Genomic DNA, 25,281 nt, shown 5'->3' with positions numbered 1-25,281 from the left:
TTGCACAAGTGCTCTTATTATTTGCACTTAAAAATTGCACATTATAAAAGCAAATGATACAAGTCATGCTAATAATTTAAATTTTTATTTTTTCTTTACATAGAAAAACACTAAAAATCAAATAAAAAACACTATGAGAAGTCAAAAGATAAACCACGGAAGAAAGACATGAGTTTTTATATTTTAATACTGTTAGGGAGAAAAATTTACCTCTATGCTGTTAGGTTCTGTGCTTGGAGGCCTGCAGATTAAACCGACAAAAGTCAGGTTAGCAAGAGAAAAACAGGTTTTTATTCACATGGGTACTCGAGAGTTCACAGCATACTGTGACCTAAGAAGTAGCTAGAACTTGGGGCCATATACGACCTTAAAAGGGAAGGGGTTAAGGATTGCAAGGGACAGTCAATGGTGGGCAGCGACAGAGAAATATATAAGGGACACTAATGGAAGGTAAGGTTTGTTTTAGTAAAGGCCTGTTTATGCAATTTCTCACCACTGTACCAACTTCTCATGTCTGGTGACAGGAGTCAGTCTTTTCCCTGGTGTGGGAAGCCTCCCTTGGTGGGGGATTTATGGCAGTTGAGTTCTTTTGGAAGCTCTGTTTTTGGCAGAAAGGGGGAGCACAAACGAAACTTCTTCCTGTATCTGTTGATTCTTATATGTATTCAGGTCAAAGTAATTTTTATGCTACAACACTATATTCTCAGTTCCTACAAATAACTTGCATGTTTTTCCTGCTTTTTGAACAATGGCCCTCACATTTTCATTTTGCACTGAACCCTGCAAACTATGTAGCTAGCCGAGAAGTGGGGTGAGAGGAGGCTAGAGGAGCGCAAAATCCCATGTATTAAGCCTGTCTATCAGATGCCCATGAGGCATCTTGGTGAAATCCCAGGCCTCTGGTGATCTAGACCAATAAAGGTGTTGGATTTTCCTTGGCTCTCTCTCGTTCTCTCTCTGTCTCTCTCTCTCAGCAAGCGCTGTAAGTTCTATAAGGAAAAGAACTTTTCTACAGGGCAGTAGGTTGCACAATCCCAGGGGCATCCTTTACATGGACTGCAACACAAACGTCACCCCCTAAAGCTTGTGCAGCACAGTGGCCTCTGTACTTTCCAGGACGGCCCCAAAAAGGGAATTGTTGGAAAGACGGTGAGAGTGTTGAGTTCTCTTCCTCCTCCATTGACCAGCTCCCATGACACCACCTCCAATTACATCCCTTCCCCCAGATTTCCCTTTGCATCTCAGTTGGCTGTTCTCTCCCTCTTTTAAATTTCTCTGAGTTGCATTTCTGTTCTCTTTTAAACTGTTTTTGCCTCTTAAAAAACTGTTTTTTGATTATTTTAAGTTGGTTATTTTTAGGAAGCAAAGACTCAGAAAGCTTTGACCTTCCCACTAACTGCCTAAAAGGAACTTAGATAGAGGACCTGCTCCAGGAAGGGAAATATCATCATAACTATAGTTTAACATGAACGAGTGCCCAACAGATGGGGAGGAATCTAGTAAGGCCCATTTGTTCAAAATCCTCTGTGTCCCTTTGTTAAAGGTGGCCCAGCAAAGATTTATTTACCAAACTTTTGCTTTCCTAGCTTTTCTATCTCCATGTGAATTGTCTTCTTTCCCTTTGAAATCCCAAACCACAACTTCTGCCCCCGTCTCCATAGCTCAAGTAGGCATATTAGCCTTAACTGCCTCATCTGTCCTTGGGTTTCATAATTTCTTATGAAACCCTTGTGTCTACACATGTAATACATTTGGGTACTTTCTCCTGTTAATCTCTTTCATGTTAATTTGATTATTAGTTCAGCCAGAAGAGTTCAGAAAGGTGGGAGGAAAATTACTTTTACTCTCCTACACTTTCAAACATGGAGTCACATTATACATAATATTTGGTTAGCTATTTTTTTTAACTTCATATTTCAACAGCTTTCCAAGTTCTTAAATATTTCTTCCAACATCCTTTATAATTGTTGCAAACTATTCCATCAGTATTAATAGGTACTTAAAAAAAAAAAACTATCATTCTTAAGTACACTCTATTTAAGACATATTTTTACTACAGTAATGCTTCCGTGAAATCCCCATAGGCAACTTTTTTTCACACATCTGCGATTATTTCCTGAATGTCTCTCTTGTTTAATCTTGTACATGCACAAATCGTTTCTCCTATTAACCAAAGTTTGAACTTCTTGAAATCAGCATGCAGGTCAATCCATCTCTATTTTCCTCAGAGCATTTTAAAAGGAGGCGGACTTCTGAAATGCTTATCAAATGGAATAATTTATTTGTATGCAGTCTTCCTTAAATAAAATAAAAAGATAGCAAAATAGGTAAAGGGGTCAAGTTAGCCAATTTATGGCTGACTTTTAGAAACTGCCTACGCTTCAGTTTTCTGTCACATGGGCTTCTGTGGATCCCCCACACCCACCCCATCTTTCTGAGTCAAAAACATCTGGCTGCATTTTAAATCGATTCACACAATTTGTTTCACCAGCCACTAGACCCCAAACTGTTTGCAGCCATGCTTCAGCCTCTCTGGTGGTAGTCAGTGGGAATTGTGCCTGGACTGGGAGAACGGAATTTACCCTTCAGTCATTGTGTTAAAATGATTCCCCTCCTGGAATTGTTTAGTGTGAAATAGGATTATTTGCATTCTATTTACTCTTTACTGTCTTAATCAGAATGACCTCCAGCTTAAATCCACCAACTATTGGATTTTATTATATCTTTCCAGGAATCCCTCCTATAAGGTTAACTTTAAATATTGCATTTCACCAAGCATGGCATAAAGTTCACTCTCCTTTAGAGACAAAATACTCCAGGGCTTCAATAAAAGACTCCAGACAGAATTCTAAGGATATTGAAGTAATTTTGGGCCCTCTTCTCTTCATTGCTGCGTATAAATACCGCTTAGAGCAGCCTTGCCCACATTCTAGGAGTCTCTGGGTGTTAGGGCCTGTCTCCAGGGAAGCTCCGGACTTTGTTTACTTGATGAAGCTACTTACTAAAGAGACCTTCTTAATATTGTTTCTCTTGAGTCCAGAATTAATGTGTGACCCTGCCTTTGTATACCCTTCCTATAAAAGAAAACCCAAACCCAATGGGTCAGATGTTTGGGAGCCATATAACATGGGTTGATAAATAAATACAGCTGGTCTTTGTCTTTCTGCCTCTGGATTCTGTTTCACTGCCTCCCCAGTATTCAAGCATGATGAAATGGTAAGCCCTGGGAGATGAAGTGGCCAAAATAATTATTAGGATTCTGTCTCACCCTCTCCCAGTTGCCCGCCCTCTTCTAGTTTCTAACGGGTCAGATAGCCTCTACTCTCTAACTGATGTCTGAAGCTACCACCAGCTCTTGGCTCTAGAATTGGCTGTCTAATGCTTATTTGATCTCCTGACACAGATAACTGTGGTCATTTTTTAATCTTGAAATCTCTCTTTACTTCTCTGTAAGCACTGGTTCCTTCCCCCACTGCCACCATGGAGAATGATGATTCTGGTGGTGATTCTTACAAATTCTGAAATCCTGTACAAACAGAAGCATTACCATATCTTGCGTGGTGTGGCCTTGCCTACTCTTCTACCCTTCCTCCTTTTGCTCTATTCACACTTAGAGCATTTTAAGCTCTAAGGGACAGGGGTCATTTGTGTATACTCCTCTCTCTTTCTGGAATGTTATTCCCAACTTCTTCCAGTACTGGTTCTTTCTCATGCTTTTGGACTCAGTCTAAGTGTCTTCTCCTTGGAAAGGCCTTCCTAGACCACCAAGGTGATGTTGTACATATTTAACAATTCTTAGGCATAGGTACCAACAAATCAGAACAGGCTCCACTATTCACAAATAGTATCTTTGTACTGGGGCTAACCAGGTGAGTACCAGCTCTTGCTGACCCACCTGATTACTTGATTCACAGCAATAATTACAATCTGTAAATATTTATTTGTTTTTGCGTTTTCTCTTTGTGTGTATATTCCCTGGTAGAATGCAGTTTCCATGAAAGCAGGAAGTTTTCTATCTTTATCACTGTCAAAGAAGAAAAACTTTTCCTCTACACTCAAATTCAGTGATTGAGGGCCTGTGAATTAAACTAACAAAGATTAACATGAAAAAAGACAGATTTTTATTCACTTATGGACATGAGAGTTAACAGAAAAATGTGATTCACAAACAGCCAAAGATAGGGGCTTATATGTTCACTTAAAAAGGGGAAAGGGAAGGAGAAGAAAAGGCTTTTATGGGAAGAATAAATGGGTTTCTTTAGAAAATACAAATGGGTTTTTTGGAGAACAAAATGGGAGATAAGAAAGTTTGTGATAATGTTTGTTTATGCAGGTGTGAGTACTCTGCTCCTTCTTCTTTATGCCCTGAGAAGAGAGTTATGGAAATTTTACTCTCAGTTTCCTTCCTGGGAGGAAGCTGCCCCCAAGAAGGTCAGCCTCATTCCCAGAAGTTTCTGCCTTTAGTCAGAAAATGGAAGCTCCGAAAAAGTTTTTATTCTGGATCTGGTGAATCTCAAATGTTTCAGTTCAAAATAATCTTCATATAGACTCTGAGGGTCCAAATGGGTCCCCACATCACTAGCATCCACTACTATGCCTTATACACAGTAGGTACTCAGTAAATACTTGTTGAAATATGAATAAATGAAGTGGCGAGTAGAGTGCTCACCATTTGCTCCTGGTGACCAGTAATTCATTATGGTTGCTTGACCCAGGTAGAAGTGTGTGTGTGTGTGTGTGTGTGTGTGTGTGTGTCAGCGCGCGTGTGTTGTCGTTTATGTAAAAGCTCAGAAAAAAAGAATATTCACAATGCCCTGGAGAAAATGGATTCGTTAACTTTATAATTTCAAATACATATTTCTTTTTTGGAGAGTTGGTAAATCCTATGACACAATGAAGATGTAGCTTGTAGGTAAGATTCTTGATGATAGGAGCCTTTTTCTTTTTGTATTACAGGATGGAACAGTGTTTTGAATGTACTAGTCCAGAGAGAGCTACTCTTCATTTCTCTTAACCCTTGAGATCAACATGGGTGGGCAGCTGCTGAGAGTAAAGGCTCTGGGAGTTCTCTAAGGGACAAGGAGGGTGAAATCCTTGTTGGTGAGCAGTTGGGTATGTGGAAAGGGGAGGTCTTCTCAGGAGCTTTGTGGAATGAACTAAGGAGGCAGATTCTCCCCATGGCCTTGTCTCTGTCTGAAGTGTTAATAATTATGAGGCAGTTGCTGTCTCATTATCTACATGGATGACATTTAAAAAACTTTTTCTTTAATTCAAAACTTCAAACATACACAAAGTAGAAAGGTTTATAGCATGCACCCATATATACCATCACCCAACTTTAACAGTTATTTACATTCGGGTAATCTTGTTTCATCTCCAACCCCCCTCTCCCCTTTCCCTTACATTCCTCAAAGTCTCCCTTCACTAGATTATTTTAAAGTAACTCTCAGATAGCATATTCTTTCATCTATTATTACTTCAGATCGCCTTTCTTTTTTTTTTTTTCTTTAGACATTACGTTTTTTGTTTTTGTTGTTGTTGTTGCTGTTGTTATTGTTTTTAAGGAGGGCACAGCTCACAGTGGCCCATGTGGAGATTGAACAGGCAACCTTAGTGTTACCAGCACTATGCTCTAACCAGCTGAGCTAACCGGCCACCCCTTCAGATCTTATTTCTAACAGATGAGCACCATTTAAAAAATTATTACTGTATTTATTTATTTTTGGTGGTTTTGTTGGTTTCCTGTTTATTTCTTTTTTGTGATAAAATAACCAAATTTACCATTCTAACCATTTTAAATATATAATAATGCAGTGGCATTAAGTACATTCACATTGTTGTGCCAACATCACCACCATCTATCACCAGAACTTCATTATCTTCCCAAATTGAAAGCCTGTACCCATTAAACAATAACTCTCCGATTCCCCCAAATGCCCAGTTCCTGGCAAACACCATTCTACTTTTTGTATGAATTTGAATACTCTAGGTACCTCATATAAGTGGAATCATACAATATTTGTCTGATTGTGACTGGCTTATTTTTCTTAGCACAATGTCTTTGACTTTCATCCAGGTTATAGCTTGTGTCAAAATTTCCTTCCTTCTTAAGCCTGAATAATATTGTATTTGTGTGTACATCCCACATTTTATTTACCCATTCATCCTTCGATGAACACTTGGGTTGCTTCTACCTTTTGACTATTGTGAGTAATGAATATGGGCATACAAGTATCTGTTTGAGTCTCTGCATTCAATTCTTTTGGGTATATACCTATAAATGGAATTGCTGGATCATATGGTAATTCTGTTTAATTTTTTTTGGGGGGTGAGCATATTATCTTAAAAAACACAGCCGCAGTGCTAATTTACACCTAAAAATTTAACAATAATTCCTTAATGGCAGAGGCTTTGTAAGAGACTGTACAGTAGTAGTTAACAGGTGAGTCATCAAACCTGGCTACCTGAGACTTTGGGCAGGTCCCTGAAAGGGCCTGTGCTTCAGTTCCCTCATCGGTAAAATGGGGCAAATAGGTTAAACGAGTTAATATACGTGAAGCACTGTAGGTAGTGTCTGTCCATTGTAACTATGACTCTACATGTTGGTGTTGCTGTACACTTGGAGGATCGGTGCTGCCCATGAGAAGTGCTCATGTAGGTCTGATCCTTGTTCTCGGTAGGTGGCTAAGGGATGAATCCAAGATTTGGAGCCTAAATGTAAACATAAAAAGACCACAAAACTCCACACACACACACACACACACACACACACACACACACACACACACAAAATCTGATATGAAATGTATTTAGAATCAGAGAGAAAAAGACAGCAAACAACCAGAGTCCCTGAGATTCAAGCTTCTTTCTTCTGAGACCACTTTAGCCAGTTGATCTGCAAATGCTAACAGGAGCTCTTGTTGGTTTCCACCTGGCTTCCCCTCTCACTTAGGGTTGTGTGAGGTCTAAATGAGTTATAATATGTTATGTGCTTAGAGCAGTGCCAGGCATAGAGTAAGTGCTCTATAAATGTTAATTATGATAGTTGGTAAGTCCTTTCTCTGAAAGAGGAAACATCGGAAGAGGAGGAGTTTGAGGGTGGAAGTTGGGGGAGAATGTAATCAGCCCAGTTTGGGGCAAGAGTTTGCAATGCCTTTGAGAGATCTGAGAAGTGATGTCAGCTAGTGCTCAGCAAGTGTTTGGCGATGATGATGATAAGATGAGGAAGGCAACAATGTCAATGACGATTACAGTGATGACTATTGAATTGGCTCTGTCCTGGGCAGGTTTCTTTACTCTTAGCCTTAGAAAGGGCAGACTGCCTGGGAGCCTGAATATGAGGGTGAGGATAACTGCTTCATTGATTTCAGTTCATGGAGGGAATGGATTCAGACAAGAGTTGGATTCTAAGCCAGGGGCTCCCAAATGCCAGAAGGTAGAGGTGTGTACTGTAGCAGAGCCTGCATCCACTCTAGCATTCCTTTCTCTCCAGGCAGTCATCCAGGGTCTCTAGACAGAGTTATCTGGTTTTTCAGCCTAGGGGTACAACTGGGGTTGGATGGTGGTGGCAGTAAAGCAAGACCTATCTTTGCTTGCTTGGGGATGGGGGAACTGGGAAAGAAGTGTGGGAGCAGCGGTTATTCCATCAACCAAGCACTGCACTGTTTGCAGCACAACTGGGAAAGAGAAGGTGAGAGAGGGAGCTAATGGAAATAGTCCTTTCAAAGATAATTTCAATTAACCTCTTTTTCATTCCTAGCCTCTGCCAACTCTGCCCAGAGTTTCTTTAGGGTTCCCCTAAGCCATTTGTCTCTTTCCTCCTATGGTGTCTCCTCCTGCATACTCTTCAGTTACTGTCTCACTCCTGCTTCTTCACCCACAAATAGACTTCCACCCTCTACCCACCCATCAGAAATTTGTCGAGGTGCCTTATTCACTGATGACCCCCCTTCAGTGCTTGTCTTGGTTATGGGTTGATTCTTTTACTATCAATTATTTGGTCTTGACAGGGAGAGAGGATAAATGCTTATAGTCAACCCTCTGTTTTTAGTGGATGCATTTCTACAGATGTCTAAAAATACCTCTCACTTGAATATTCCATTTCTAAGAAAACAATCTATTCTCTGGTGTCAGAAGTGAAGGGCAGGGCTGGTAAAGAATTATCTAAATCAAATATGAGAGCAGTGACAGTTGTCCAGGGCATATTTCTGTTATCATTAAATTTCTTTGTTGCTGCTTTTGTTTATGGCTTTAGCAAATACGGGCTCTAATCCTCACATAGGCCATTGAACTTACTAGTTTGCTCTCTGCCTACTGATTTCTGCCAGCCTAAGACAAAGGTTCCTATCTTTAAAGTAAGTTGATTAAAAATGCCCCCATTTTCCAAATACATGGTTACCAGTTTTGCTTCTGACTTTTATCACTCAGTTTTAAAACAATCAAGAACCTGAAATAGACTCCAGTGATTCATGGCCCACATAGCAACAGTGCATGGAAGTAGCACGACAGACCTCCAGACTCTGGGAACTACAGCAAAAAGCTAGGACACCCTGGCCCCAAAGTCACACACTCATTCCTTTACTTGAGAGGAATATGAACTGTGAACAGAAACTCTGTAGGAATGCAATGTATGCTGAAGCCCAGTGTTACTGAAATTCATTGCTTTTGTGGAATCATTTCCTCAGCCTTCATTTAGCTTCAGTTACACATACAGTAAGTTCTCACTTAGCATGTCAATAGGTTCTTGGAAACTTTGACTTCAAGCGAAATGACATATAATGAAACCAAATTCACTATAGGCTAATTGATATAAACAAGAGTTAGGTTCTCACGGCATATTTCTTTCTGGTCACAGAAATGTCACCAAACTTCTAAATAAAGACCCAAACACTTCTAATATTAACTATTGAAATAAATGTGAGCTATATATACATTTAAGAAAGACAAATTAAAACAACGAAGATAATTATTTTCCCACCTGCTTGTTTCAGTTCAGGGTTGTGGATGGCTGAGCCTATCCTGGCAGCTCAGGGCAAAGGTGGGACCCATCCTGGAGAGGACGCCCTTCCATCACAGTGTGGAGAGAATGTGCAAACTCCACTCAGACAGTGGTCCCAGCCGGGAATCATTTTTTTTCTTTCCATCAACATTATAACATTATTCAAGGACCTGCTGTACTTGAGAGTGTCTCTTCCTGGCTTTGGGTACTATTTTTGCATTTGTATTAAAGAGCAGAAAAAAGGAGGGGAAGCCCAATAAGATATAAATAATGGAAAAGAGTGGGAAAAAAAATCTTTGTTTGTAAGTGTATCAGACCTTATAAACTTATAAAACCCACGGATCATTTCCGTGGCAGACTGTTATGGCTCCAAAAGAGCCATCGTGCTAATGTAGCAGCTGATGATCTTATGCAGAGTCTCTGCGTACTAAATGCCCTTGTGAAATTGGGAATGAAATATGGGGACGGAACATAGCCAATAACCATTTTTAAAAATAATGAAGTACACTACCACCTCACTCTTCTACCAGCCCCCGCCAAAATCATGAAGAGCCGAGTCAATGGAATGAACTAATTGCCTGAAAATGTAATTAAAGGAAAACTGTATGTGTAGCAGGAAAAAAACAAAACTAAAATGGGCTCGTAGTTTGAAGCATAAAACATATTTTTGCACTCGGTGAAAATGGATGAGCCTGTGCCACATTTCAATTCAGTAGCTGATGTTTAAGCTTCAGAAATGAAATCATAGACACGCTGGGTTTTAGAGAAGGGATGTCGGTGGGGACCTGGCTTTGCCAAGGCACTTCGAGCCTAAGTAGCAACACCCTGCTTGGTCATGCTGGAGAACGGACTGCCAATTGTGCCAAATTATATGACGCTTTTGAGATGTGCACAAATAGCCCATTACACTTTTCACAGCATTCCTTCATTAAGCCTGCAGAATTGTTTCTTTATGTTTTTCTCATAATAGCTTTTGAAAGGTCAAGAATTGCTTACTTGACTTTCTGGTGCCCTTCAGGGAATAATGCCATTAACCATTTGTTGCTTCTGCCCCTCCAAGCTGACATTTGTTCTAAGGTTTCCCATTGGTTGTCAAGACTGGGTTCCCTCTCTCCTCCAACTCACACACACACACACACACACACACACACACACACACACACACACACCCTCAGTTAGGGATAAGGAATAGAAGGAGGATCCTGAAATCTCTGCCAGTTGAGATTTTGTTTGATTTTCTCTTAGAGTTGATGTTTAGCTCTGTTGGCATTTGAAAGCAGTAGAGGGTGCTGGTTTTCAGCGTGGATCAGACAACCCAAGCTCAAATCCAAATCTACTCCTTCTGAGCAGAGTAACCTGGGGCAAGTCAGCTCAGCTCTCAAAGCTCGATTTCCAAATGTGTAAAATGGGGATGATAGTAGTATCACCTCATATGGTGCTTTCCTGGCATAGAATAAGCATTAAAATGTTGACTCAAAACAAACACACACACACACACACAAAACAGCTAGCCCTGGAAGCCTGCTAAGAGTTGACCTTGATTGACAGCATTGTACATATATATACAAACTTCTATTATCCACCTGATGGCTCACTTCCAGCCTTCAGTCAGATCTGTAAGGAGGCAGTAACATTTATCAGATGTCTTCTATTTGCCAATGGCTTACATATGCTTCTCATTTAATTATTTATACATACCTATAAAATAGGTATTCTTATTGCCATATTATGCATGAAGACACTGATAATCAGGGCTAATGATAATGGCTACCATTTATTGAGTGTTCACTACCGTGTTTCCCTGAAAATAAGCCCTAGCTGGACAATCAGCTCTAATGCGACTTTTGGAGTAAATATTAATATAAGACCCAGTCTTATTTTACTGTAATATAAAACCGGGTCTAATATAATATAATATAATATAATATAATATAATATAATATAATATAATATAATATAATATAATATGAAACTGGGTCTTATATTAATTTTTGCTCTAAAAGACGCATCAGAGCTGATTGTCTGGCTAGGTCTTATTTTCGGGGAAACAGGGTATGTGCCAGGCACTATCTTAGACATTTTTATCTATTTTCCTGTCAATGGGTAATTCAGTCATTTCCATTTTTGTTTTGCTATTCTGAAGGGTGCTCCCATGGACCTTCTTGAACATGTCTTTGTGTGCAAATGAATGGGATTTTCTCTTGAGACTACATGTCCAGAACTAGAACTCCTGGGTTACAGATATGTGAATGTTTAAATTTACCAGCCAATACAAAATTATTTTCCAAAGTGTAATAATGCATACTCTCACCAGAATGTGTAAGCCTTCCTGTTGAGCCACACCCTCCCTTAAACTTGGCATTCTTAGTTTTCCTAAGCTAATGGGTATAAAATGGTATTTTGGCCTTGATTTGCATTGCTCTGATTACTAATGAGGTTGATAATCTCTTTTTATATTAATTGTCCATAGATGCCTTCTTTTTTGTGAATTGTCTGTTCATGTCTTTCACTGGCTCTTACAGTGACCTGGGAGGGGTACTCCGCCAAGAATTGTCTCTCTGATTGTTGCAATCCCATGGGATCCAGGAACATAAGCACCCCTGGCCTCCAGAGCCAGGCAATCAAGGGGTGTCTCCTGGGTATAACTGCAAAAACTGAATTACCAGATATAAAAAATCGAGGCACCAAACATGTGGAGAATCTCCCCTCTGGGAAATACTGACACTCAGGAGCATAGCAGAGGGGAAATGCAAAAATGGCACCTACTGAAAAGTGGGGGGGGGCAAGAAAAAAAATATAAGGATGGTGCCTGCCAGCTTTAGCAAGGCAGAGAGTGAAAGATGGCATCCGTCAGCTGGATCATAAAGATGGCACTCTCGGGAAAGGAAGAAAAAAGATGTTGCCAGCTGGTTTTAGCGAGTCTGAGGGAAGATGGCAACCACCAGCCTCCAACCCCGGTGAGTGTCCCAGCAGGCCCTGGCCCCTCAAACCAATGCTTTAAAATTAGGAAATGAGTCTCATTCACATAAAGTCTGGGAGCTTTTCAAAGGCTGAGTCTGCACTGGGCCCTGGGGTAGGCAGCTGTGCGCCTAGGCCCTTTGAAAAGCAGTTTCTCTGTTCACCACAGCCTTGCCCGTCTCACGGGTGTGAGCCCCGGTTGTCTTCAAAGCCAGATGTTTTGGTGGCTTGTCTCTCAGGTTCTGGTCTTCAGGCAATGCCCTGCTGGTCTCAGTCGTTGGGGTGCCAATGTTGATATGAACACTCCTGAGGGAGATGTTCTGGTTTTGAGTCCCCCCTGCCCATTGTGGGTCACTGAGCGAACGAGGTGGGGTTGGTAGTGGTGGGGGCAGTGATATGACAGATTCATTTCCTACCAGCTTCTGCGTGGTTTCCCTCTCCTTTGCGCGGTGTGAAGGGGTCTCTTCTTCAGGTTTTAATTTTGTTACAGAAGAAATTGTTCCATATAGCTATAGATTCTGTGGGTGTGTCTGTGGGAGGAAGTGGGTTTAGAATCTTTCTAGGTTACCATCTTGAACTGGAATCCCGAAGACCTCCATCTTTTCCTGTCCTCAGACGCCCGTGCTCCTGGTTCTCAGGCCTTCAGGCTCAGATTGAATCATGTCAGCAGCTTTCTGAAGTGTCCAGCTTGCAGAGAGCAGGGTGTGGGACTTCTTAGCCTTCATAACCATGTGAGCCAATTCCAATAATAAACAAACAAACAAACAAACAAACACACAAACAAACAAATCCTTCCTATTGGAGAACCCGGACTAATACAATGGCTGTTCCATTGCTAATATTTTCTCCCTGCTTATGACTTGCCTTTTCATTTTCTTTAAGGTGTTCTTAGCATAAGCTCTTAGTCTTAATGGAGTTGAATTTTCAATCTTTTCTTTAATGATTAGCGCTCTTTGCATCTTGTTTAAGAATTTCTCTCAATGTTCTTTATTTCTTCCTGGCATTTAAGTTCTTGCTCTATTGGTAATCGACTTTTAAGCCAAATTATATTTTTCTATTATGGGCAACTGTTTTTTTCCAGCTCAATTTATTGAATTATCTCCTTCTTCCTCCATCCCCTACTGCTGCCATATTCCCGCTTTCATATATCAAATTTCCATATGTATTTCTGGGCTCTCTATTCTATTCCGTTGGTCAGTTTGTCTGTTCCTGAACCAATATACATTGCTGCTAGGATTTTATAATGTACCTCATTATCTTGTGGAACATTTCCTACTCTTTCACTTCTTCTTATAAAATTAATAAATATCCATTTTAGACAATTGAAAAAGTATAGGAAATTCCAGAGAAATTAAAAGTTATTTATAATTTCATCATTTAAGTACAACAGTTAACATTTGGTGTATATTTTTCTACAATGTACAATACACACTCATATGAAAACACATTTGTATGTACATAAATATACACCATTCACACTTGAACAAATTTAAAATAAATATTGATTGCTTCCTATAGTCAAAGCTCTATGTCTAAAACTTTATTGTTGCTAAAGCTCAGAGAATATTTAGGAAATATGGTAATGTTTAAGGTACTAATAATAATGTTAGAAGGAAATTTGTTTCCAATTTGGCAGCTAATATGATTCCTCTTTGGGTACCTTAGTTCAGGAAAGAATTTATTTTGAATCCCTAAGCTTTATTATTGCCCTAAACTATAAAATATAAATCTTTCTCCATCCCTAAAGTGACACACTTATTCTCCAAGCAAACCACTGTTCGTTTGTTTAACAAAACAAGAAAACATGCTGTGTTACATTTTTGAAGTGCTAATATACCGGTGGCCTTAAAACCAGATTTGTGTTTGAGTCCTCAGTCTGCCACTTGTCACCTTTGGCCTTGGGATAAGTCACAGAACTTCTTGGAGTCTCAGTTTCTTAATTTTTAAAATGATGTTAATATCTATCTTGCAGAGTTGCCAGGAGTATCGATATATTTATTTAAAAGCCTCGTAAATGTTTGCCAGTACTTGTTTCTTAAATAGTAATCAATTCTGATTTTATTATAAAAGTAATCTGAGCTTCTTATAAAATTTTTGAACAGTACAGAAGGATATGCAGTGAAAAACAGAAGTCCCTTCCCTCCAAATGTATCCTGTTCTTCCTCCCTCCTCCCCCAATCAATCTCACTCACCTGAAGAAACAACATTAAATTCTCAGGACATATTATTATTAAGAACATTCTAAGCTTTCATGACAGGCAAAAATCCTTGAGATCCTGTATAAACATCACATAACAGGTAAGCTACAAAAATCCAGAACGTTTCATTTCTTTAAGTTAGCTTTTATTTTAAAGTTTTTCTATTTTCAAACAATTTAGGAAAAAATAAACAAGTAGAAATATTGAAATCATGAAGGTGATTAGAGGCTATTTTAAAACCAACAGTGAATAATTGGTTTATGGGTATTTATTGTTTTTTTAAAAAAAATTTGTTATAATGGTAATGCATTCTTACGGAAATGTCAAACAATCCGGTGCATAAAGTGAAAAATGAAATTCCCTTTCACACTTCCTCAATCCAACTCCCCAGAAATAACTACTTGGAACAGGTTTGATGTCTTAACTTTCATATTCTTTACCTACCAGACTTGAAAATGTCTCAGCTTAATTGCATGCTTTCACTCTTCCCATAACAGTATTAATTTTGCTTTGGTTTGCTTGGTGCTGCATTAATTCATCTAGTTATTCCTTTATTAAGCATATACTAGGTACCTTCTCTGGGCCAGATACGAAGCAAGGTGCTGGAGACTCTTGAAATGTCAGGTCCAGTGTCCTCATCCCTTGCAGATAATTATAATATTGTGTCATAACTGCTTCCTTATAGTCAGTTAGTGCAGGATGCTGTGGGACTGTAAGGGAGGGACACCAAACCAGCTGATCTGGGAAGACATCCTGGAGGAAGTGATTTTTTAGTTGAGAACTGAAAGCTGAATAGACATTAGGCTGGTACAATGGCCAGAGCTGTGGGACACAGCACAATGGAGGATGATAAGAATCTGGAATGAAAAGCACAGCTGTATAGCAGCAAGGGCTGGAGATGTCTGAGAGAGATGGATGAGGCTGGAAAGAAGAAGAAACGGGTTAAATCATGAAGGGCTTTGCAGGATATGCTAAGACATATGAACACTGAAGGGAGCAACATGTTTGTGTGTTGGAAGTCTCCATCTGTCCACAAAGTGGAGGAATTATGAGAGGGGTGAGCCAGCAGGCAGGGCAATAGGAAATGGTTGTAATAACCCACGTGAGGAATAATAGCAGTCTGGATTAAGGACGTGATAGTGGGAGTGGGAGAAGGAGATAGATTCAAGAATGGAGGTCTTCTCTATTCAAGGACAATTGATGCCTAGAAAGAGTCATTGAAATGAAGCCATTGAGTGCAGGGATCAATTTTTAAAGTAAATAGTGAAGGCAAAAAGACGACTGAAATTCTAACTTGAAAAATTAAACTGAAATTAGTTTTCAAATCCCTATTTTAATATTATAAACAATTACTTAAATTATAATCACAATTATGAACTAATGTTCAGGATGAAGAATGAATCAGGAGTTTGGGAGGCATAATTTTTCAACACAAATTTTATGGTAGTGTGATAATGACACCTTTCACTTCATGTTTAAGTTTTGCAGCAAGGTCATAATAAAAATCACTCTGAGGGAAGTATTTGGTCTTCGTCAATTTTCCCAAGGGTATCTTCTTTTGATATTTAGATAATTTTTCTTTTAGAGGTACTATTATGTTGTCCACCTTATGGGTATAATTGACATATCACATTATATTAGTCTCAGGTGGACAAAACAATCATTTGGTATTTGTATATATTGCAAAACGATCATCACAATAAGTCTAGTTAACATCTGTCTAGTTAATATTTGTCACCTTACATAGTTACAAAAATTTTTTCTTGTTATAAGAACTTTTAAGATCTATTCTTTTAGCAACTTTTCAAATACGCAACTATAGTCAGCATGTTATACATTACATCCCCATGACTTGTATATTTTATAACTAGAAGTTTGTTTTTGACCCCCTTCATCCACTTCCTTGGTTTTTTTTTAAAGCTGTTAACTTGTTTAACTAGGCTGATTTGTCATAAAGACTTTGTCTGTACTTGGAGCACTTCTCCCAGATCACTTTTACTGATTTCATGAAACTCTGTATCCTCTAGAACATTTTCAATTTGTCTTAGCAGTTGATTTGTTTAGAATTCATACTTTAATATGGATATTTGTAATTGGCAAGTAACATTTAAGTCAAGAGTAATGTTATAAATGGCATGTTTATTAGTAAATTTTTGTCATAATGACTTTTACTTTTCCATGCAACTTGTTGCCTATGGGGACTTGGGTAACGAATACTTGGATAATAAGAAAAGCTTATAATTATCTGTCACCTGCTCACCAGGATCATGTCCTAGCAGGGAAATGTGGAACAAAGCTCTCCTCAGGGAGAAGGAAAATAGGTAAAGTCTTCATTTTCTAGGACTAAGTCTTTTGTGTACATCAAAGACAGAGGAACACATCAAATACCTTCTTAAAATTTCTCTTCCATACTTGCTCAGTTGAAGGTATTTTCTCAGCAGTGCTCACATCAAAGGCCACAAGATTTGCTAGAAGCATCTTTGTCACTCTGGAAGGAAGCCCATATCTCATTACCAATAAGACAGCATCATCTTACCCACTGATGTTTTCTCAGGGAAAAAAATAACTTTTTTTTTTTTAAATTTTATTTTATTAAATTTATTGGGGTGACCATTGTCAGTAAAATTACATAGATTTCAGGTGTATAATTCTGTATTACATCATCTATAAATCCCATTGTGTGATCATCATTCAGAGTCAGTTCTCCTTCCATCACCATATATTCGATCCCCCTTACCCTCATTTCCCACCCCCCACCTCCCACCCCCCTTACCCTCTGGCAACCACTAAACTATTGTCTGTGTCTATGAGTTTCTGTTTCTCAAAAAAATAACTTTTTTGATGGGAATATAATGTTCTCTCCACCCACTCTCCAGTCTCCCTTGCCATCCCCAACCAAAGGATCCAAGGAGATCCTGAATTCTGTTTATGTCTTCATTCTCATAAAGATTTAATTTACTGGGTTCTGTGCATTGGTCCTTATTTTACACCTTTGTTAAAAGTCTTTTGATCAATGATACATTGATCAATTATCTAACTACCTCATTCACTCCCTTCTTCCTTTTTTTCCCAATTTTCTTTCATAAATATGTATCAAGTACCATTGTGTGCCAGGCATTAACTATGCTGGGTGCTGAGGCTCCAATGCAGATATCAACCCAATAAGACGAGAAGCATCAAAAGGAAGTGACCAGATCCAATTTGTATGGATTGGAAATATTCCCCTTACTCCAAATCTTTCTTCCTGGATTGTAAGGTGCCAGTTGTAAATATTAATAAGTAATGGTTTTTATAGAAAAGCCTAAGCAATGCTAGCCCTAGCCAGACATGCTATTCCACCTTTGCTGTTTGACTTCTCTTTCCATGTCCTTGGTTTCATAGGGATCTTTGTGAATGACAGCAGTTTCCAGGAGTAGGAGCTCAGATTGGAGTCACAGAAGTGACTCTAAAACCATGGTTCTGTGTGCGTGGTCCCAGGAGTTTAGGGGGTACACGTAGCCCAGTCTATGCCTGGGAAAAGCTCAGGGGATTTTATATCACACAACCCAACATTCCTTTTTCCCAAAGCTGTTCTCAATACAGAGATCTTTTCCACCTTCTCCTCTGCTCACTATTTTCCCTCTCCATTCTTTTATTTTCTGCCGGCCCAGCCTTCTCTGCGCCTGGATCTTTCCCTTCCTCTCACATATATCTCTGTTTCTTTAGGAAAGCAATTCAGCTCTGACCTGGATGCTCCAGTCTTGCATCCCCACACCCACCATTTAACAACATGATCTTCAAGTAGGTTAAAACAACAAAAAACACAAACTATTGCACTATAGAAAGTGGCCCTATGGATCACCCACAACAGATGCTCCAGTGCAGCAGCCTTGGCCGTAGGTGTCCTCTGCATGCATTCATTCATTCATTTATTCATGCATTCATTCATTCATTCATTCATCCACTGATATTGTGCAGTGGTATCAGTTCCCCTAAAAGCAGAGTCTGAAACAAGGGCTTGGGTACAGGTAGTTTATTTGGGAGGTGATCTTAGGAAGCAGGGGTGAGGAAAGTGAGTCCGGGAAGGAGAAAAATCCTGTAAAGATTCATTATTGAACTGGTTATTGCGGTGGGCACCTGGGGTTCAACCTCAAGGGGACTCTGAGGAACTGTGTAGAATACTGCTCAGAATTGTCCTTCTGAAGAATGGAAGGGTGGGACATTTATCCACCAACTCCCATCCCCCTCTGGATGAGGGTTACTCTTAGGGGCAGTCACACCCCTCCCTCTGGCCTGCCCTACCCTTGACTGAGCAAGCTCCACAACAGGAAATCTGGGCTGCCAGGGGAAACTGTCAAGAGGCATGGGAGCTGTCCCCCACAGCTGCGGCTGAAGTCAGAGAAGGTCTGGGGCACCACCAACAGCTGCTGCAAATAGCATTCATCACAGTTGTGCTATCATCATTCCTTCTTGCTTGGTTTCTTCCACAAGGTCAAGGACAGCTTCCTCATCTTTGTTTCCCCAATGCTTAGCTCCGTGCCAGACTCACAGCTGTCCTTCAGTTTTGCTGAGTGAATGAGGGAACTAATGAAGGAACAACGGACTGAAACCAGAAACCCGAGTTCCAGTCACCACTGAGTCCCTAATTTCTGTGTGACCTTGACTATATTGAAACCTCGCATACAGCGATCTGGTTACTTATGAAATTACAAATTTGTATTAAAGAATAAATCTGAACGTCCAAGCATTATTGTAAAAGGAAAAAATTCCCCGTCAGTGACTGACCTTAGAATAAAACCTGGTTCTCTAACTTCATGGCTCTCTCTAATTCTAGGTTTAGTCCATCTGAAGTATAAAGGTCCCACTGTGAAGCAGTAAGGGCGTGTTACAAAGTTGGTTAATCAAAAAATGTTTTCTTTTCCGCACAATATGTAGCTTGAAAACTTTCTCTAACGCGCTCATGTGAGGAGAGATAGAATGCTAATTTCCCACAGATTCATTATCACCATGAAATGAAATTTTGGGACACATCAGAGGTAAGTATAATGTGCAAATGTAGAATTCAACAATTTGAGTTTTAGCTGCCTCATGTTTTTACACCTCTGTCAACAAGACCCTTGTTAAAGACTTTCCCCTATTATTCTACTCGAACAGAAAACAGAAGAGATTATTATAATATCCAGGAGAGAGAGGTGTTCTTTCCAGTTAACCCTTTACGAAAGGAGCCCATCTATGTGTATTTTCCTTTTTTTTGTGTGTGTGTGTGTGTGTGTCAGATCACAAATATTTATTGTGCTCTGTCCTATGCTAAGTCTTGGGGATATCATCTTGGAAAAACTCATACTCAGTCCCTCCTGTTGTGGAGCTCACTGTCTACTAGGGGAGGACTATATTAATTATTTGGAATGAGTAGCAAATTACATTCTGAAATAAACACTTCTAAAAAAGAAATGTGATTTTGTCAGAGCAAAATATAATGCAAATCATATGGCCTGGAAGATTAAAGAAAGTTTCTTCCACAAAGTGGGATTTGAGTAGAAAGCTAAAGAATGAATAAGTAAATAAAAGGTGGGACAGCATGTGCAAAGGCCCAGTGGCAAGAAAAACAGGACGCCTTTGAAGTCCTGATAGAAGGCCAGGGGAGCTGGCTTGCCCAGAATGAGGAGGAGTGTGGGGTGAGTGAGGCTGGCACGGTGAACACAGGCCAAACGAGGCAGGCCTCTTGGACAGCCAAGGATTCTGGTCTAGGAGCAATGGGAAGTCACTAGACCGTTTCAGTAGGACCTGGTGACAGGAGCAGATTTGCATACTTCAAAAAGAGCCTTTGTTTTACATTCTTTTATATTTTGCATTATTATACAAGCAACTCAAAAATATTCATTTTTCCTGAATTATGCTAACAATTGCAGATACATATGTGTGTGTACACACATGCAAGCCCACACATGCACACACACACACACACACACAGACACACACAAAAGATGTCAGTCCAGTATTATCATTATCTCTCACTCTCATTTGGATAAAATTTAGTTTGCGCTTCTGGTCACTGGCTGCATATATCTGATAACTAAATTACATGCTGAAGTGTCATGGGGAATAAATAGAAAATCCTATCACTACATATGAAGTGTGCAAGTGAAATTGCCCTTTTCTGTTGGAAGGGGTGAGAACAACAGCCATTGCATCAACAAGATGGGTCCAAAATGAATTGTCTGGTGGTATCTGCAGGGCTCCCTAAACTATGTCTACAACATTCATTACCTTCCCCAAATATCTTCGCATATCCAAAAATGGATTAAGTTGCTTTGACAGGCTCTATTTTTTATGAACCTCTTTGGCTATTACTTACTATGTTATTTTCCTCAAGGTGCTCATGGACTGATTTATGATTTCATTTAGGGATTTGACTGGTAGTTTGGATACGCTAACTAGCCCACCTTTTCCCGGATCTGCTTTTGGCTGCTTTATCTCCAACTCTAAATCAGCCTGCTTAAATTTTCCTGGTACATAAGTCTTAATGACAAACACTGTATTGGAGGTACGTCCTATCTTAGCCGGTTCATTGAATGTGTTCAAATGAATCTCATCCAGCTCTGCTGATTTATAAATATTTAAATTGTATAAATATTATTTTACCTGCCTCTTATTAATTCTGTTTCTTGATATTCCCAGAGACTCATTAATATTTATCTTACCGAGTTCCTGCTTCCTTCATTCTTTGTGTTAAAGACAGAGACGAAATAGTAGTTTCATATTCACTCTTCTTTGCATCTTTCATACTATGTTCTCACCCTTGGTTTAGCACAAGTAGTCGTTGTTTTCTTGGGCATAGTGTCTTATTGTATTTTTATAAAGCTTTGCCATTAATTTCCTGTTTCTTTTGCTTCTCTAATTCTGCCCTCTCATCTGTATCCTGGAGTTATATTTTCTCCACACTGCTTATTCTTTTCCCTAAACTCTACACAATTGAATTTTTGCATCCTCCCCCAAAAGAAACATTTATGCTTTAAGACTTGTATACCAGAGCAGGTTGGTTATATAACAGTACCCACCAGCCACTTGTGTGTTCTTTTTCTAGAGGATGTACTCGAGTGCCCACACCCATGTTTTTCCTTTCAATAGAACAACACAAGTAGTAATCATTTAGTTCCTGAAAGATGGTTGGATGCAGTCCATTCATTTCAGTGCATGTCTAGAAAATTGATCTGAAGCAAACAGCAAGTGAATATGAAACCCAGACAAGGGATTTCCAATTACAAGTAAAATGTAATAATAAAAAGTGGAAGAGTCCAGGAATATACCTCATCAGAAACATACTGAAAATTTTAATGTGTTTTCAAAAGAGTATGTACTATTTACTACAATTAAAATAAAAGAGTACACACTGTACCATTTTGTGAGTTTCAAGAATAGGCAGAACTGAGCTATAGAGACAGAACTCAGAATAGTGATTACCTCTGGGGATGGGTATTGACTGGAAAGGGCCTGAGGATGCTGGAAATGTTCGATATCTTGATTTGGGTATTGAGTACATGACGGTGTACATATGTATATACATAAAAATTAATCAAGCTGTACACTTGGGATTAGTGCACTTAAAAAATTAGCACACTTTACTGTGTGTATTATACTTCAATAAAAAAGTAAAACAAAACAATGTGTTTACAAGGCCATTTGGTATAAGGGGTAATAAACACTTGCAGTAATTACAGACTATATCTGAGGCTATCTGAAGTATAATTATTTTTGAATTTTGATACATACCCATATATATTTGTTATTGGAACACTTTCCTGCTCAGTTGGTTGGCAGAAAGAGAATGACCACGGCTACCATTTCCTGAGTGCCTGCAGGGTGACAAGCCTTATGCCCATAGTTTGTCATCTCAGTACAGGGAGGTGATCTTATTCCCATTTTCCTGTTGAGGACGTACAGCCAGAAAGATCTTGAGTAGTTGCTGAAGAGCACATAGCTGAAGAGAAGAAATTAGAGATTTAAACTCAGGTTTCTAAAACTCCAAACAAAGCTGATGTGCCTCCTCCCACTCTGTGTGGTATCCAGGTATCCTGGACGACTATGAGTTAGTATTTTTATTAGTCTTTTCTGCTATAGACCAGGCACTGCTATGTGTAACTTTCACATATTCCTATCTCTTCTTTTAGGCAATAAGTGAATGTAGGTACACTGAAATCAGTAGTAAGTCATATGAGCTGAATTTTATTTGGTATTTAGAATGTGCCTGGTGTTATCCCAAAGCATCAACTTAAATTAGTACAGGAAGTCTATGTAGAGATTCAAAGTATTTTTTTTCCCCACTTTACATATGAGGACGCTAAAACTCAAAAGTTGAGTGATCAACTAGCTAGTAAATTTCAGCCTCTGGTAGTCTGACTTCAGAGCACACACCCATCACCAATCCATTATACTGTGCATTAAAGATTTTTGAAAAATGTAATGGAAAGAAGAAATAGACTGATCAATTTTTTAAAATCTGAAAACAATTTACAAGAACAATAGACATGAGTACAAGGAATATTTGTCAGATTTGCATCCATTATTAATATGAATTTAAGAAACAATATTGGTTTATTGGAATTTTCTGCTGTTTAGAAAGCATATGAGTGTAGCAACTGCATAGTATTCGGCATTTTTTGCAAGAGGTCATGCAATTGATGCCAGTTCTCATATGAGTGGTTGAAAGCTGAGGTTACCATTTCTGCCAGTCATCTGTCTACAGACTCGTCACTTAAGAAGACAGGTCTAAGATACCTATACCTCTCTCTTGACATGCTTTAGTGACTATTTCTGGTGCTTCTGTCGGTGTCTTGGATCATTTCAGTCCAGTTCTATTATTCTAAAGGTATTTTCTTATGTCCAATAAAATCTATATATTTAGGGTCAAATATTATCTCTATGGAGACTCATCTGTTGGTCACAAAAGAATTTTTGTATGATTTCATGCACTATCCGACCATTATATTCTCTTGTTACCCAATTACCACATCTTTATTTTTCTTGCTATTTCTCTCCCTACAGATTTGGAGCTTTTCATCATAAAGGACTTCCCACCTTGCTTTTTATTTCTAATAGATAACTTGTAAGAATAGCACAATGATCAACTTTATACTCTTCACCTAGATTCATCAGTTGTTAATGTCTTATCACATTTGGTATTTATTTCTCTATATATACATATGTGTATAAATGTGTTGCATATGTGTGTATAATGTAAATGTATGTATACATATACATATATACACACACATCTATTTTTCTGTACCATTTGAGAATGAATAGAAGACTTTGTAACAAATACTTCAACAGTCATCTCTTGAGATCATGAAATTCTCTAACATAACCACAGTACAATGACTATATTTGGGGTGTTTAAGCTTAATTTAAGACTATTCAATATTCTGTCAATATTCAAATTTCTCCAATTGTCTCAATAATGTTCTTATACTGGTAACTATTTTCTTTTCCAATCCAGGATTCAGTTGAGGATTCCACATTGTATTTAGATAACACATCTCTTTGGTGTCCTTTAAACTAGGACAGTTCCTCAGACTTTTTAGTGTTTCATGAACAAAGGTTTTTATTTTAAACATCTTCGTTTAGCCCCCCCAAGTTCCAAGCATGGTTGTAGGTACAGTCACTCATCAAGTCCCTAATTTGTTTAATGGATTATTCCATTTGAGCCCTGCAAAACTAAAATACTAAAATGATTCTTGTGCACTTTTGAAAAGATGGAAATAATTTAAAAATACATCTTAGAACTTCATTGATTCTCTGTCGTTCATCCAGTAAACACGTTTGCTGGAAAGACACAAAGAGAGAACTTCCATCTCCACCTTTAAGATGCTCAGTTCTTAAAGTGAAGGGATTAAGGAGTGCACATTGGTAGTTAGAAAACAGTCACGGGGATGTAAAGTACAGCATAGAGAATATAGTCAGTAATATTGCAACAACTATGTATAGTGCCAGGTGGGTACTAGACGAATTGGGGGGGATCACTGCATAAATTATGTAAATGTCTAACCGTTATGCTGTACACCTGAAGTAATATAAAATAATATTGAATATCAACTGTAAGTGAAAAAAAAACACAATTAAAAAAAAAAGATGCTCAGTTTCTAATTGCAGATGGATCTAAAATCCCTTTTCAGGAACAAGATGATTTTGGTGTTACGTGCCAGCCTGAGTTTTAGAAAGAGAGCAGAGTTCCTCCCCGTCCCTTTATTGCTAAAGTCTGATGAACCATGGGAAACACCACAAATACCATGCTGAAGAGGAGAACAAGTTCAAATGCAAAGCGTGAGTAATAATAAAATATTTTTCTGCCAAAAGTTACTGTTTTGAATGCTTCTATCACCATCGTACACAATTTCCTTTGATACCAGGATGAACCTTCTGAGAAAGCAACTTGGGGCTTCCTCGCAAAGCAAGGAAAAAAATTAGCAATTATTCAATGACTAAACAGACGGTTGTGTGAAAAGTTGCCATAACAACATGACCAAGTTGTCCATGTGGCTTAATTTCAGTCACATTGAATTGGGCTTGATGTCGTGTTTTAAAATGGGTCAATATGTGAGGGGTTTCGAAGAAAAGATATAAATATGAATTGTGTGGACTGAGTTCTCCTCTGAATGCAAGTCTGCCAGTAGGAGAGTTTACAATTTACTCTCCTCATTTCTCCATCAAACAGAAGTATTTTTCTATGAAGCGGAGCTTAAATGCTGTTTCTGGAAATCTTCTTTCATTGCACAGAGAATTTGATAAACTATCAAGTTACACATTGCCATTAAGCAAATCAATATTGAGTCTATCATCCATTAACAAATTAGTAGAAAATCTGAGTGTGTCTTCTCCAAATGCGGAAGTTAATGTCAGTCACGAGCATTTTTGAAGATGTATCGTTTTATTGGCTAAAATAGAAAACCACTTTTATGATAATATTTTTTTTCTCTTATGGTTTTGAGGAAAATATTATGATCATTAGTATTTATTGAGTACTTTGGGTTATACTGTATGAATGACATCTTTTATATGCCTTCTTTCATTTGATTCTGCACAAACAAACTATGAGGTAGGATTTTATATTATTATCTTCACTTCCAGATGTGGAATCTAAGGCTCAGAAAG

General features: G+C 38.7%; 1 long non-coding RNA gene across 1 annotated transcript in view; it reads left to right on the top strand.

Annotated features, from left to right (window-relative positions):
* Positions 1-24,444, top strand: part of LOC148758252 (uncharacterized) — a 170,441-nt gene extending 145,997 nt beyond the window's left edge. Inside the window, exon 3 of the long non-coding RNA XR_016021438.1 lies at positions 24,306-24,444. This is a non-coding gene — a long non-coding RNA (uncharacterized LOC148758252). The remainder of the gene's footprint in view (positions 1-24,305) is intronic.
* The last annotated feature ends 837 nt before the right edge of the window (positions 24,445-25,281 follow it).

This window comes from Rhinolophus sinicus, chromosome 5, assembly GCF_057876585.1.
Source record: "Rhinolophus sinicus isolate RSI-liver-muscle chromosome 5, RSI-T2T, whole genome shotgun sequence".
NCBI lineage: Eukaryota > Metazoa > Chordata > Mammalia > Chiroptera > Rhinolophidae > Rhinolophus > Rhinolophus sinicus.
This window is presented reverse-complemented; position numbering and strand designations above follow the sequence as displayed.